This window comes from Delphinus delphis, chromosome 13, assembly GCF_949987515.2.
Source record: "Delphinus delphis chromosome 13, mDelDel1.2, whole genome shotgun sequence".
NCBI classification, from domain to species: Eukaryota; Metazoa; Chordata; class Mammalia; order Artiodactyla; family Delphinidae; genus Delphinus; species Delphinus delphis.
Window position 1 is genome coordinate 23,155,018 of NC_082695.1, and position 13,562 is coordinate 23,168,579.

At 41.9% G+C, this 13,562-nt stretch overlaps 1 protein-coding gene across 4 annotated transcripts in view; it reads left to right on the forward strand.

Moving 5' to 3' along the window:
* Positions 1–13,562, forward strand: part of TCN2 (transcobalamin 2) — a 34,066-nt gene that overhangs the window by 5,333 nt on the left and 15,171 nt on the right. For 3 of the 4 annotated variants that reach the window (XM_069541318.1, XM_060028343.1, XM_069541317.1), the window contains exon 2: positions 5,103–5,211. The gene's annotated coding sequence lies outside the window, so the exon portion shown is untranslated. Of the gene's footprint in view, positions 1–5,102; positions 5,212–13,075; positions 13,157–13,562 lie in introns of those variants that run through there. The other variant, XM_060028344.1, reaches the window with a different exon arrangement.

Below are 13,562 nucleotides of genomic sequence, written 5' to 3' on the forward strand. Positions count from 1 at the left end.
AGTTGTGGCGCACAGGCTTAGTTGCTCCGCGGCACGTGGAATCTTCCCAGACCAGGGCTCGAACACATGTCCTCTGCATTGGCAGGCGGATTCTTAACCACTGAGCTGCCAGGGAAGCCCCACTACAGTAACTTTGATCCCAGGGCTTGCCGTAGGCCTTGCTGAAAGTTTCTTAAATTTCTACAGCATTAATTATTAGAGAAATGCAAATCAAAACTACAATGAGGTATCACCTTACACCGTTCAGAATGGCCATTATCAAAAAACCTAGAAACATAACTAATAAGAACCTGCTATATAAAAAATAAATAAAATAAAATTCAAAAACAAAAAAAATCTAGAAACAATAAATGCCGGAAAGGGTGTGGTGAAAAGGGAACCCTCCTGCACTGTTGGTGGGAATGTAAATTGATACAGCCGCTGTGGAGAACAGTATGGAGTTTCCTTAAAAAACTAAAAATAGAACTACCATATGACCCAGCAATCCCACTACTGGGCATATACCCAGAGAAAACCATAATTCAAAAAGACACATGTGGGCTTCCCTGGTGGTGCAGTGGTTGAGAGTCCACCTGCCGATGCAGGGGACAGGGGTTTGTGCCCCAGACCGGGAAGATCCCACATGCCGCGGAGCGGCTGGGCCTGTGAGCCATGGCCGCTGAGCCTGCGCGTCTGGAGCCTGTGCTCCACAGCGGGAGAGGCCACAACACTGAGAGGCCCGCTTACCACAACAACAACAACAAAAAGACACATGCACCCCAATGTTCATTTCAGCACTATTTACAATAGCCAGGACATGGAAGCAACCTAAATGCCCATCAACAGACAAATGATTAAAGAAGATGTGGTACATATATACAATGGAATATTAGCCATAAAAAGGAACGAAATTGGGTCATTTGTAGAGATGTGGATGGATCTAGAGACTGTCATACAGTGAAGTAAGCCAGAAATAGAAAAACAAATATCGTATATTAACGCATATATGTGGAACCTAGAAAAATGGTACAGATGAACCTGTTTGCAGGGCAGAAATAGAGACACAGATGTCGAGAACAAACGTATGGACACCAAGGGGGGAAGTGGCAGGGGTGGTGGTGGTGGTGTGATGAATTGGGAGATTGACATATATACACTAATATGTATAAAATAGATAATTAATAAGAACCTGCTGTATAAAAAATAAATTCAAAAATTCAAAAAACAAAAACAAAAAGACATGTACCACAATGTTCATTGCAGCACTATTTACAATAACCAGGACATGGAACCAACCTAAATGTCCATCAACAGATGAATGGATAAAGAAGATGTGGCACATATATACAGTGGAATATTACTCGCCATAAAAAGAAACAAAATTGAGTTATTTGTAGTGAGGTGGATGGACCTAGAGTCTGTCATACAGAGTGAAGTAAGTCAGAAAGAGAAAAACAAACACCGTATGCTAACGCATATATGTGGAATCTAAAAACAAAAACAAAAAAAATGGTACTGATGAACCTATTTGCAGGGCAGGAATAAAGAGGTAGACATAGAGAATGAACTTGAGGACATGGGGTGGGAGGGCGAAGCTGGGGTGAAGGGAGAGTAGCATTGACATATATACACTACCGAATGTAAAATAGCTAGTGGGAAGCAGCAACATAGCACAGGGAGATCGGCTTGGTGATTTGCGATGACCTAGAGAGCTGGGATAGGGAGGGTGTGAGGGAGGCTCAAGAGGGAGGGGATGTGGGGATATATGTATGCATATGGATGATTCACTTTGTTGTACAACAGAAAGTAACACAGTATTGTGAAGCAATTATACTCCAGTAAAGATCTATTAAAAAAAAAAATCTCTACAGCAGTCTCAGACCTCCCTTACCTATTTCCTTCCTTCCCTCTCTCCTTCACAGGGGTCAGACCTGCACCATAGTCTGACAGGTCCACTGGCTTCCTCTGGTTCCCTTTCCCTTTATACTCATAGAATTTTCCCCGATCAATCCTATGCACATCTAATACCATCTTGGCATCTGCTCTTGGAGGACCAGGACTAACACAACCAGTCATAGATTTATAGCTTGATTTTTCACAAACCAAATACACCCATATAAGCAGTACCCAGCTCAGGAAACAGAACGTGACCAGCGCCCATGAGCCCTCCCTGCAGTGCCCCCTTCCAGTTCCTATCCCTCAAAGAGAATCACTAATCAAATTCCCACATCATACCTTAGTTTTGCCTATTTTTCAACACTCTGTGGACAAAAAAATGTCACCTGCTGTATCAGTAAAAAAAAAAAAAAGGATGTTCCTGCCATCAGGCCATCAGCCACTGCAGCAGCCTCACTGGGCATCCTTGCTACGAAGTCCAAGCTCATACTACTCACTGCACGACAGGCCAATAAATTGAGAGATGAGTTGTTGGGGCAAGGAATAGCGACTTTATTCAGAAAGCCAGCAGACCGAGAAGATGGTGGACTCATGTCCCAAAGAACCATCTTGCCTGAGTTAGAATTCAGGCTTCATTTATACTAAAAGGGGAGGAAGTAAAGTCAAACATTTCCTGGTTCTGGTCAGCCTCAGGAGGGGATGTGTTAGTTCCCTCCTTCCTGTAGTCATTCACAGGTGGGCCTGGTCTGGATGTGAGCCAAACAAAGGGATTTTAGCTTAGTGCTCATCACCTGGGAGGCAGGGGTCCCAGAGGAGGGTCATTATAATTCAAGCTTATAGGCAACATCCCTTTAGTGATTAACTTGTAATAGAATTCCCTATTACACCCTGAAGGGATTCAGATGGAGAAAAACAGGATACTAGCCCTAGATAGCTAAAGTGCATATCAAAGGAATGATTTCAATGAGCCCAGACTCTTGCATCTTCCCATACATAGAAAAGCACTAAATTCATTAACTTGAGATGTCTGTTTTCTCTTTAATTAACAGTAATCTTTTGATGTTCCAACTACCTGGGCTTTTTGTTGTTTTTCATTTGTTTGTTGTTTCTTTGTGTGTTTTTTGTTTATTTTTTTGCAAAAACTCCTCTCTGTATCCTGGCTCCTCCCTTACCTCTTCAGAACAGTCCCTTAGAGTTATCTGAGAGGCTGTATCCTGGGCTTAAGTCCTCAGAAAGTCTGCTGAATAAAACATAATTTTAGGGCTTCCCTGGTGGCGCAGTGGTTGAGAGTCCGCCTGCCGATGCAGGGGACACGGGTTCGTGCCCTGGTCTGGGAAGATCCCACATGGCGCAGAGCGCCTGGGCCCGTGAACCATGGCCGCTGAGCCTGCGCGTCCAGAGCCTGTGCTATGCAACGGGAGAGGCCACAACGGTGAGAGGCCCGCGTACCGCAAAAAAAAAAAAAAAAAAAAAAAAAAAAAATTCGGCATGGGGGAATTCCCTGGCAGTCCAATGGTTAAGACTCTGTGCTTCCACTGCAGGGGGCACAGGTTCAATCCCTGGTCAGGGAACTAAGATCCCTGTGTGGCACAGCCATAAAAAAAAAAAAAAAAGAAATTGGGGATGGGGTCAGTTGACTGTTTCTGTCTATAAGTCTTATGCAGTTGAAATCATGAAAGCTGGAATAGTCTGAGGGCTGGAGAAGCTGGGGGCTGGCTGGACATGCTTCTGTTTCTTCAGGTAATCACAGGGCTTCTTCAGGTAATCATGTGGATTACTTTCCTGGGCCAATTTAGGCTTCCACCCAGGATAGCAGCCTCAGGGTGGTTGGACTGTTTACACAACAGCTCTCAAGTGTTGCCAAGAGCAAGGTGGCAGTGCATTATCTTTTCTGACTTGAAGTCATATATTATCACTTCTTGTATATTCTGCAACTTACAAGCAAGTCACAAATCTGCCCAGATTCAAAGGGAGAGGACTTAGACTTTGTGAATGAATGACAAAATTATAGAAGACCACAGTGGGATGGGGTATTGTTGCAGCCATCATTGCAAAATACAATCTGATATATGCTCTTTGTCTCTATTAATGCTTTTTGCCTAAGACTATTTGATCTGATAATAATATAGCTAAGCCAGCTTTATTTTGGTTGGTATTTTTCTGGTATATCTTTTTCTAACCTTTCACTTTTAATCTTTTTGCATTTTTATGTTATAGGAATTTCTCTTGAAAACAGAATATAGCTGGGTATTTTAAAAACCAACCTGATAGTCTTCGCCCTTGAACTGGATAGTTTAATCCATTTACATGGATTGTGATGGCTGATATATTTGGGTTTCTGTCTTCTGTCTTATTTTTGTTCTACCTATTCAGTTTTTCTGGGTTTCTTTTTTCTCCCCCTCCTTTTTGTTTTCTTTTAGATTAAATTCTCCCCACAATAATTCTGTTTGTCCTTCTACTAGTTTACATACTGTTTCTGTTCTTTAAATGATTATCCAAAATTTTTAACTTACACTTAAAATCAATAGACCCTCCAGAACATAGGATTATTTATTTAAGGACACCAGCAAAATACCTTTAAAGTCCACAGAAATGATGAGATGATGATTTTAAGGACTCCTCCTTTTTTTTTAAAAGAAGTAGACTTTATTTTGGGGACTTCCCTGGTGGTCCAGTGCTTAAGAATCTGCCTTCCAATGCAGGGGACGTGGCTTCGATCCCTGGTTGGGGAACTAAGATCCCACATGCCACGGGGCAACTAAGCCCACGTGCCACAATTACTGAGCCCACGTGCCACAACTAGAGAGAAGCCTGCGAGCCGCAACTAAGACCCAGTGCAGCCAAATAAATAAATAGATAGATAGATAGATTTTATTTTTAATTTTTCCCCCCCGCCACACCACACAGCATGTGGGATCTTATTTCCCCGACAAGGAATTGAACCCACACCCCCTGCATTGGAAGCGTGGAGTCTTAACCACTGAACTGCCAGGAAAGTCGCCAGGACTTTATTTTTTAGAACAGCTTTAGCTTTACATAAAAATTGCGTAGGTAGTGCAGAGAATTCCCATATATCCCACAGTCAGTTTTTCTTATTATTAACATCTAACATTAGTATGGTACATTTGTTACAATTAATGAACCAGTATTGATACTTTATTATTAATATACATTATTCAGATTTCCTTAGTTTTAAACCTAATATCTTTTTTTTTTTTCTGTTCCAGGACACCACGTTACATTTGTCATGTCTCCTTAGGCTCCTCTTGGTTGTGACAGTTTCTCAGACCTTCCTTATTTGTGATGACCTTGACAGTTTTGAGGAGTCCTGGTCAGGTATTTTGCAGGATGTTTGGAATTTGTTTTTTTACTCATGGTTAAACTGGGGGTTGGAGGGACTTCCCTGGTGGTCCAGTGGGTAAGACTCCGCATTCCCAATACAGGGGGCCCAGGTTGGGTCCCTTGTTGGAGAACTAGATCCCAGATACATGCTGCAACTAAGACCCAGCATAGCCAAAATAAATAAATAAAATAAATAATAAATAAATTTTTTAAAAACTGTGAGTTGGAGGAAGAAGACCACAGAGGCGAAGTGCCATTTTCATCACATCCTATCAAGGGTGTATGCTGTCAACATGATTGTTCACCTTGGCTTTGGTCATTTGGTTGATGAATTGCTTGTTGGGCTTCTCGATTGTAAGGATGCTCTTCCTCCCACCCACTTTCCGTACTGTATTTTTTGGAAGGAAGTCACTCTGCACAGCCCACACTTAGGGAGTGGGGAGTTATGCTCCCCCTCCTTGAAGGCAGAGTATCTGCATATATTATTGGGAATTTTTCTGCATGAGAGATTTGTCTCTTATCCATTTGTCTTAGTCTGTCTGGGCTGCTATAACAAAATACCATAGACTTGCTATAACAAAATACCATACCATTAGTAGCTTGCAAAGAACAGAAATTTGTTTCTCACAGTTCTGGAGGCTGGAAAGTCCACTACCAAGGTGCCGACAGATTGGGTGTCTGGTGAGGGCTTGCTTTCTGGTTCATAGACAGCCAAATTTTCACTGTGTCTTCACATGGCTGAAGGAGTGAGGGCTCTCTCCGGGGTCTCTCTTTTTTAAAAAATTTTATTGAAATATGGTTGTTTTATAGTGTGTTAGTTTCAGGTGTATAATAAAGTGATTCAGTTATTTTATTTATATAGATATATTTATAGATATATTTTTATATATATATTCTTTTTTTTAACATTCTCTTCCATTATAGGTTATTACAAGATATTAAGTATAGTTCCCTGTGCTATACAGTAGGTCCTTGTTAGTTATCTACTGGGGTATCTTTTATAAGGAGTCTAATCCCATGCATGACGGCTCCTAATTACCTCCCAAAGGCCCCACCTCCAGAAAACATGGCATGGGGATTAGGTTTCAACACATGAATTTGGGGGGACACAAACATTCAGTGTATGTCAGTGTTTATTTATTTGTTGAATCATTTATTTATATCAGTATGTAAGCATGGATATTTATTTTTTACTTTGGGTTATAGTCTAATATCACTTTTGTTGCTCAAATTATTCCAGCTTTGGCCACTAGGGGCCCCCCTTCAGTTTGCTCCTGTATCCCTTTGACATGATCAGTGTGGGTGCACGTGTGCATGTGTGTACTTCCTTACCTTCTGGACCTATAAGATGCTCCAGGCTCATCTTGCATATTTCTTGTCCCAGTCCTAGTATCAGTCATGTTAGGGGAACCTGGTTCCTTTTATTGGAGAATGGTTATTATAAATCAAAATCTGGGCACTCAGTAATCTTATTGCTACTGTGCTGTCTTTGCTTCTAGACCCTCTCAGCTGACAGCAAAAAGTATGTTTGTGTATACTGTTCTGTTGTGTACACACATACCTATAACTATTTCTGGATGTAACCATCTTTGTCTGTATTTAGCTAAACATGAATTCATGCTGATGTCTCCACCACACCGTCACCACACAGATCATTCTAGCCTCCTCCCCTTGCTTGTCTGTAAACCCCGACTCCAACAGTGAGAAGCCTGACTTCTGTAACCTGCCATCCATTTGCTTAATTGTTCAATTCCAATACTCATGTCTGCTAGCATCAGAATTATTAACTCTCACCCTCATGATATAGTGCTTATGTGCAGATCTTCTTGCCTTTATTCTACAGACCCGACTCATCATCACAGTTTCTTAGGCCAGCACTCTTTCCCCCACTCTTTTTTTTTTTTTTTTAACAAATTTATTTATTTTTGGCTGTGCTGGGTCTTCTTTGCTGTGTGCGGGCTTTTCTCTAGTTGCGGTGAGTGGGGGCTACTCTGTTGCGGTGTGCGGGCTTCTCATCGCGGTGGCTTCTCTTGTTGCAGAGCACGGGCTCTAGGTGCGTGGCCTTCAGTAGTTGTGGCTCGTGGGCTCTAGAGCACAGGCTCAGTAGTTGTAGCACACGGGCTTAGTTGCTCCACAGCATGTGGGATCTTCCCGGACCAAGGCTCGAACCCGTGTCCCCTGCATTGGCAGGCGGATTCTTAACCACTGTGCCACTGGGGAAGTCCTCCCCCACTCTTTTGGTGAGGTTGCTTCATACATTTGTAATACAATTAGATTGTTTGTCACATTCTGCATTCTATCCTGGGATCCCGTCGTCTCCTGAATAATATTTTTTTAATTTGCATGCGTTAAGTTCACTGTGTGTGCTGTAAAGTTCTATAGGTTTTGACAAATATGTAGTATTATATATCCACCATTATACTCTCATACAGTTTTGCCATACTTGCTTCACCTATTCAACCCTCCTTTCCCCTACTCTTTCCCCCCAGCCTCTGGCAACTACTGATCTTCTTACTATTTACCATGGTTTTGCCTTTTCCACAATGCTGTGTAATAGGAATAATCGGAGACCTTTCAGTCTTGCCCCTTTCTTCCCTCAGCAATATGAATTTAAGTTTCACCCCTGTCTTTTTGTGGCTTAATAGCTCATTTATTTTACTTTTAAATTTTTTTTGGCTGTGCCACTCAGCATGTGGGATCTTAGTTCCCTGACCAGGGATCAAACCGATGCGTCCCCTGCATTGGAAGTGTGGAGTCTTAACCACTGGACAGCCAAGGAAGTCCAATAGCTCATTTCTTTTAATTGCTATTTTCAGTTATATAATATTTCATAGTATATATGTACCAGAATGTGTTTATCCATTCACCTATGGAAAGACACCTTGGTTGCTTCCAGTTTTTGGCAATTATGTATGAAGTTGTTATAAACTCTCACATGCAGATTTTTGTGTGGATATAAGTATTCATATCTGTTGGGTAAACAGCTAGGAGCACTATTGTGGAATCTGATAGGGAAACTATGTTTTGCTTTGTAAGTAACTGCCAACTGTCTTCCAAAGTGGCTGTACCATGTTGCATTCCCACCAGCAGTGAGTGACAATTCCTGTTGTTCCACATCCTTGCCAACATTTGGTGATGTCAGTGTTTTGGATTTGAGCTATTCTAATAGGTATATAGTGGTATCATTGTTGTTTTAATTTGCAGTTACCTGGTGACATATGAAATGGAGCATCTTTTTATATGCTTATTTGCCATCTATATATCATCTCTGGTGAGATGTCTGTTCAGGTCCTTGGTCTATTTTTAAATTGGGTTGTTTGTTTTCTTATTGTTGAGTTTCAAGGGTTCTTTGGATAACCATCCTTTTTTTTTTTGCGGTACGCGGGCCTCTCACTGTCGTGGCCTTTCCCGTTGGGAGCACAGGCACCGGACGCGCAGGCTCAGCGGCCATGGCTCACGGGCCTAGCCGCTCCGCGGCATGTGGGATCTTCCCGGACTGGGGCACGAACCCGTGTCCCCTGCATCGGCAGGCAGACTCTCAACCACTGCGCCACCAGGGAAGCCCCTGGATAACCATCTTTTATCAGATATATCATTTGCAAATATCTTCTCCCACACTGTGGCTTGTCTTCTCATTCTCTTGACAGTGTCCTAAGCAGAGCAGAAGTGTTTTTTTTTTTTAAATGAAGTCCAGCTTAGCAATCATTTCTTTTATAGACCATGCCTTTGATGTTATATCTTTTTTTTTTTTTTTTGTGGTACGCGGGCCTCTCACTGTTGTGGCCTCTCCCGTTGCAGAGCACAGGCTCCGGACGCACAGGCTCAGTGGCCATGGCTCACGGGCCTAGCCGCTCTGCGGCACGTGGGATCTTCCCGGACCAGGGCACGAACCCGTGTCCCCTGCATCGGCACGCGGACTCTCAACCACTGCACCACCAGGGAAGCCCTGATGTTGTATCTTAAAAGTCATCACCTCTTCCAGAAGTTTTTTAGTTTTGTCTCTTACATTTAGGTCCACTTTGAATTAGTTTTTTGTGAAAGGTAAAAGGTATATGCCTAGGATTAATTCTTTTTTTTTGATATATCCGATTGCTCCAGCACCTTTTGTTGAAATTACTGTCCTTTCTCTATTGTCAGTTGCCTTTGCTCCTTTGTCAAAATACTGGTTGACTATTTTTGAGGTAGTCTGTATATGGGCTCTCTATTCTGTTCTGTTGGTCAGTCTGTTGATTTTTTGACCAATAGTACACCATTTTGACTACTGCAGCTTTATTGTAAATCTGGAAATCAGGTAGTGTCAGTCCTCCAACTTTGTTCTTCTTCAGTGTTTTGCTGGTTATTCTGGTTTTTCTTTGCCTTTCCACATGACCTTTAGGATCAATTTGTCAATATACACAAAATACCTTACTCGGATTTTGATTGGGATTATTCAAAACTATAGATCATGTTGGGAAGAATTGACATTTAATAAAATTGAGTCTTCCAATCCATAAACACAGAATGCCTCTCCATTTATTTAGAACTTCTTTGATTTTTTTTTTAATTTTTTTTCCAGGGTTCTTTTTTTTTTTTTATTAAAGGATAGTTGATTTACAATGTTGTGTTAGTTTCAGGCATACAGCACAGATTCAGTTATATATATATATATATATATATATATATATATATATATATATATATAACTGAATATATATATATATTCTTTTTCAAACTCTTTTCCCTTATAGGTTATTACAAAGTATTGAGTATAGTTCCCTGTGTTATACAGTAGTTTCTTGTTGGTTATCTATTTTATATATAATAGTGTGTATCTGTTAATCCCATACTCTTGATTTATCCCTCCCCTTCCTTTGGGATTCTTTGAGGTATAGGTTTGAAGTACATTATGAAAGAGATATCATTTTTTTCTGCCATGTACCAGGCTGGTTTTTAAAATATTATTTATAATAATAATAAATCACTTTAGTCTTCATTATTATTTATTTATTTATTTATTTTCTTTTGTGGTACGCGGGCCTCTCACTCTTGTGGCCTCTCCCGTTGCGGAGCACAGGCCTATGGCTTACGGGCCCAGCCACTCCGCAGCATGTGGGATCTTCCCAGACCGGGGCACGAACCCGTGTCCCCTGCATCGGCAGGCATACTCTCAACCACTGCGCCACCAGGGAAGCCCATAATCTTCATTATTATTGAAGGTCTTAACAGTGGGAATGGAAGCGCTCCCAGAAAGGCAGGAGCAACAGCAGAGGAAGGTCCCTTGGCCACTGCCTGCCATGACCTCAGTCAATTGTCTCCTCAGAGCCTCAGTTTCTTCATTAACAAACTGGAGGATGATGGAGCTGTTCTGAGGGCTAATTGAAAAAGATGTATGTCCGTTGGTACAGGGGCCACTCAGTTTTTATATCTTGAGTGAGAATCTGTTTCGTGAACATAGACTGCAGGCCAGTTTCTTGACCTACTTGAATCTTCATAAAAACTCTCCCACATGTGGGTATTGTTATGACCCCTTTAGAGATTAAAAAAACAGAGACTGAGAAATTAACACGCCCAAGTCTACACAGAAGTAAAGGGCATATTCTGCGTCTGAGCTCAGTTGGTCAGATGCCAAGTGTCCTTCTAGCTTAGCCATTGCTGGCCGCACCGTGCAGCATACGGAATCTTAGTTCCCGCGACTGGGAATCGAACCCTCACCTCCTGTAATGGAAGCACGGAGTCCTAACCACTGGACCGCCAGGGAAGTCCCTAGCTCTGCCATTTCTGATCACCAGGACCTGGAGGCATTGCCTCTTCCACTGTTTCCCTGCCGATCCTCTTTCCTCGGCTACCTCCAGCCTTTACACATGCTGTTCCCTCTGCCTGGAATACTCTCCTTGGCTGGATAAGTGGCCAAAGGAAAGGAAGATGAGCCCTATATTTACTTTGAAGCTGGACCCAGACCTCTGCAAGAGTCGCCTGTAAATTCAGAACAGTTCCAAGGATCTGTCTGAGCAGCTCTCCTGGGACCTGCAAGTAGGAATCCAGTGTGTCCCCTCCTGAGGTCCTGTCAAGACCGCTAGCCTTTGAAGAGGGAGGGGGAATGCAGGGGAAAGAGGGGAAGACTGTCGGACAGCATTACTCCAATCCTGCCACAGCATCATTTGATATTTCCCAGCCTTATGTTGGGGAGAAAGAATTTTCCTCTACCCTTCAAAGGTTCTTTTGGCTGGTCTGATGATCAAATTGACATGAGACAGAGTAACAGAAAATCAAATTTAATTTTGTAAGTACGAGAACCCCACATACATGAGAGGTTCAAAGATAGAAAGGTAAAATGAGGTATTTATGCCATCCTGAGCTAAGGAATGGGATAGGGACCTGGGGCTTCAACAGGAAGGAGGGCAATTCACAGGAACAAGAAGCAAAAGAGCAAACATTTGGTAATTAGATATTTGCCCTGCCACACAGATGGGTCACTCAGATAAGATTCATCTCTGGTAATAATTCTCATTTTGGGAGAGACTTCCAATGTAAGTTCTTCCAGGTAGTTAAAGGAGGGACAGATGTTTCTCTTGAGCCCACAGGGTCTTGATTTCCTTTAGCTCAAAAGAATCCATATGCCATGGCGTGTTTGGGGGAGGCTGGAGCTGAACCTCTTCAGTTGCATGGCTTAAGATGGTCCAACAGTCTTGTGTTACATGCAAGGCTGTTTTCTCTTACTTAGCTGGAATCCAGATATTTAGAATTTGGAAACTTGCTAAGTGGACACTGACTGTTCCCTGTAACATTCTTTCCTGGATTTTGACAGATAGTTATTGATAAGCGCTGAAAGTGTTATGAGCTCGAACCACACACTAGGCACCGGTGGTAAGCATTTTATAAGCATTCTCATTTGATCCTCATGAGAAACGTATGAGCAGAGTGCCACACGCCCATTTTACAAGAAACAGGCTTAGAAAAGGTGTCTCTTGCCAAAGGTCACAGAGGCAAAACTAGAGTCCAGGTCTGTGGGATGACCCCTTTTTTGGTGTTGCTGTTGAGATTTAATAATTTTTTTTTTTGCCTTATCAAGGACATTCTTAAGTGAAACCAGGTTTTCCCCACCTTGGAGTACACGGGGGTAAAGAATACAGTGACTACTAGTACAGTTTGGTGTCACTGCCTTGATTCCTGCTAAGACACTAGCAGTTTTAGATGCCACTGCTTTACACCATGAGTGCAAATACCCAAAAAGCAAACAAGGCAGATAATGTCTTAGTATTTTCTAAAGTAATTTTGAACTCACAGACCCCCTAAAAGGGTCTTGGAGGCCTCCAGGGATCCACAGACCACACTTTGAGAACAATCCTCTGGGTTATGGGACTATCAGTGATTTTCTGGTTTTTCTTTCCCTCTTCTTCCTCTACCTCCTTCTTCTCCCTTAACACATTTTCTGATTTTTCATGCAATCCACATATCTTACTTATATAATTTTTAAAATTTAAGATTAATTATGAACATCTTTCTACGTTAAATGGAGTCTAAGATTTTAATATATTTACATTTTTAATTAAGAAAATGGATTTTCCATATGTAACGATACAGCCATGTATTTATTCTTCTCATGCCACCTTCACACATACAATTTTTTTTCACTTCACCTTTTTTTTTTAAAAAATTGAAGTATGCTTGATGTACAATGTTATATAAGTTTCAGGTGTACAACATAGGGGTTCAAAATTTTTCAAGGTTATACTCCATTTATAGTTCTTATAAAATATTGGCTATATTCCCTGTGTTGTACAATATATCCTTGTTCATGCATAAAATTTAATTTTTTTCCTGTTGGATTCTTTCTTAGGCTGTATCCTAGTCCAGTTGTCCTGAGACCACCAAGAACAAACCTTTAGTCTGACAGTCAGCTCAGTTGATCCACTGCAATGAGGGGGAGGAACTGAGGGCATCTGACTACACAGAGGGCAAGGTGATTACAGGATTTGGGTGAAGAGTGGGGTTAGGTTAGGTGAAATGTAAACCAAGCAGTGCTTTTTTTTTTTTTTTTTTGGCCGTGCCACGTAGCATGTGGGATCTTAGTTCCCTGACCAGGGATCGAAACTGTGCCCCCTGCAGTGGAAATGTGGAGTCTTAACCACTGGACTGCCAGGGAAGTCCCAACCAAGCAGTATTTTGATAGGCTCAGCACAGCACAGGGCTGCGTGAGAAGTGTCAGCTTCAGGTTTGGACAGCAAAGTATCCTGTGTAAGAGGAAACTACAAAGTTGAGACAGGCATGGAACGTTGAGTCCAGGAATTCCATACTGGGGCAACTTCTCTGTGTCAAAGTGACTTGGCGCCTCTGGGGTTGTTTCTTTCTTACTAACATAATTTCAG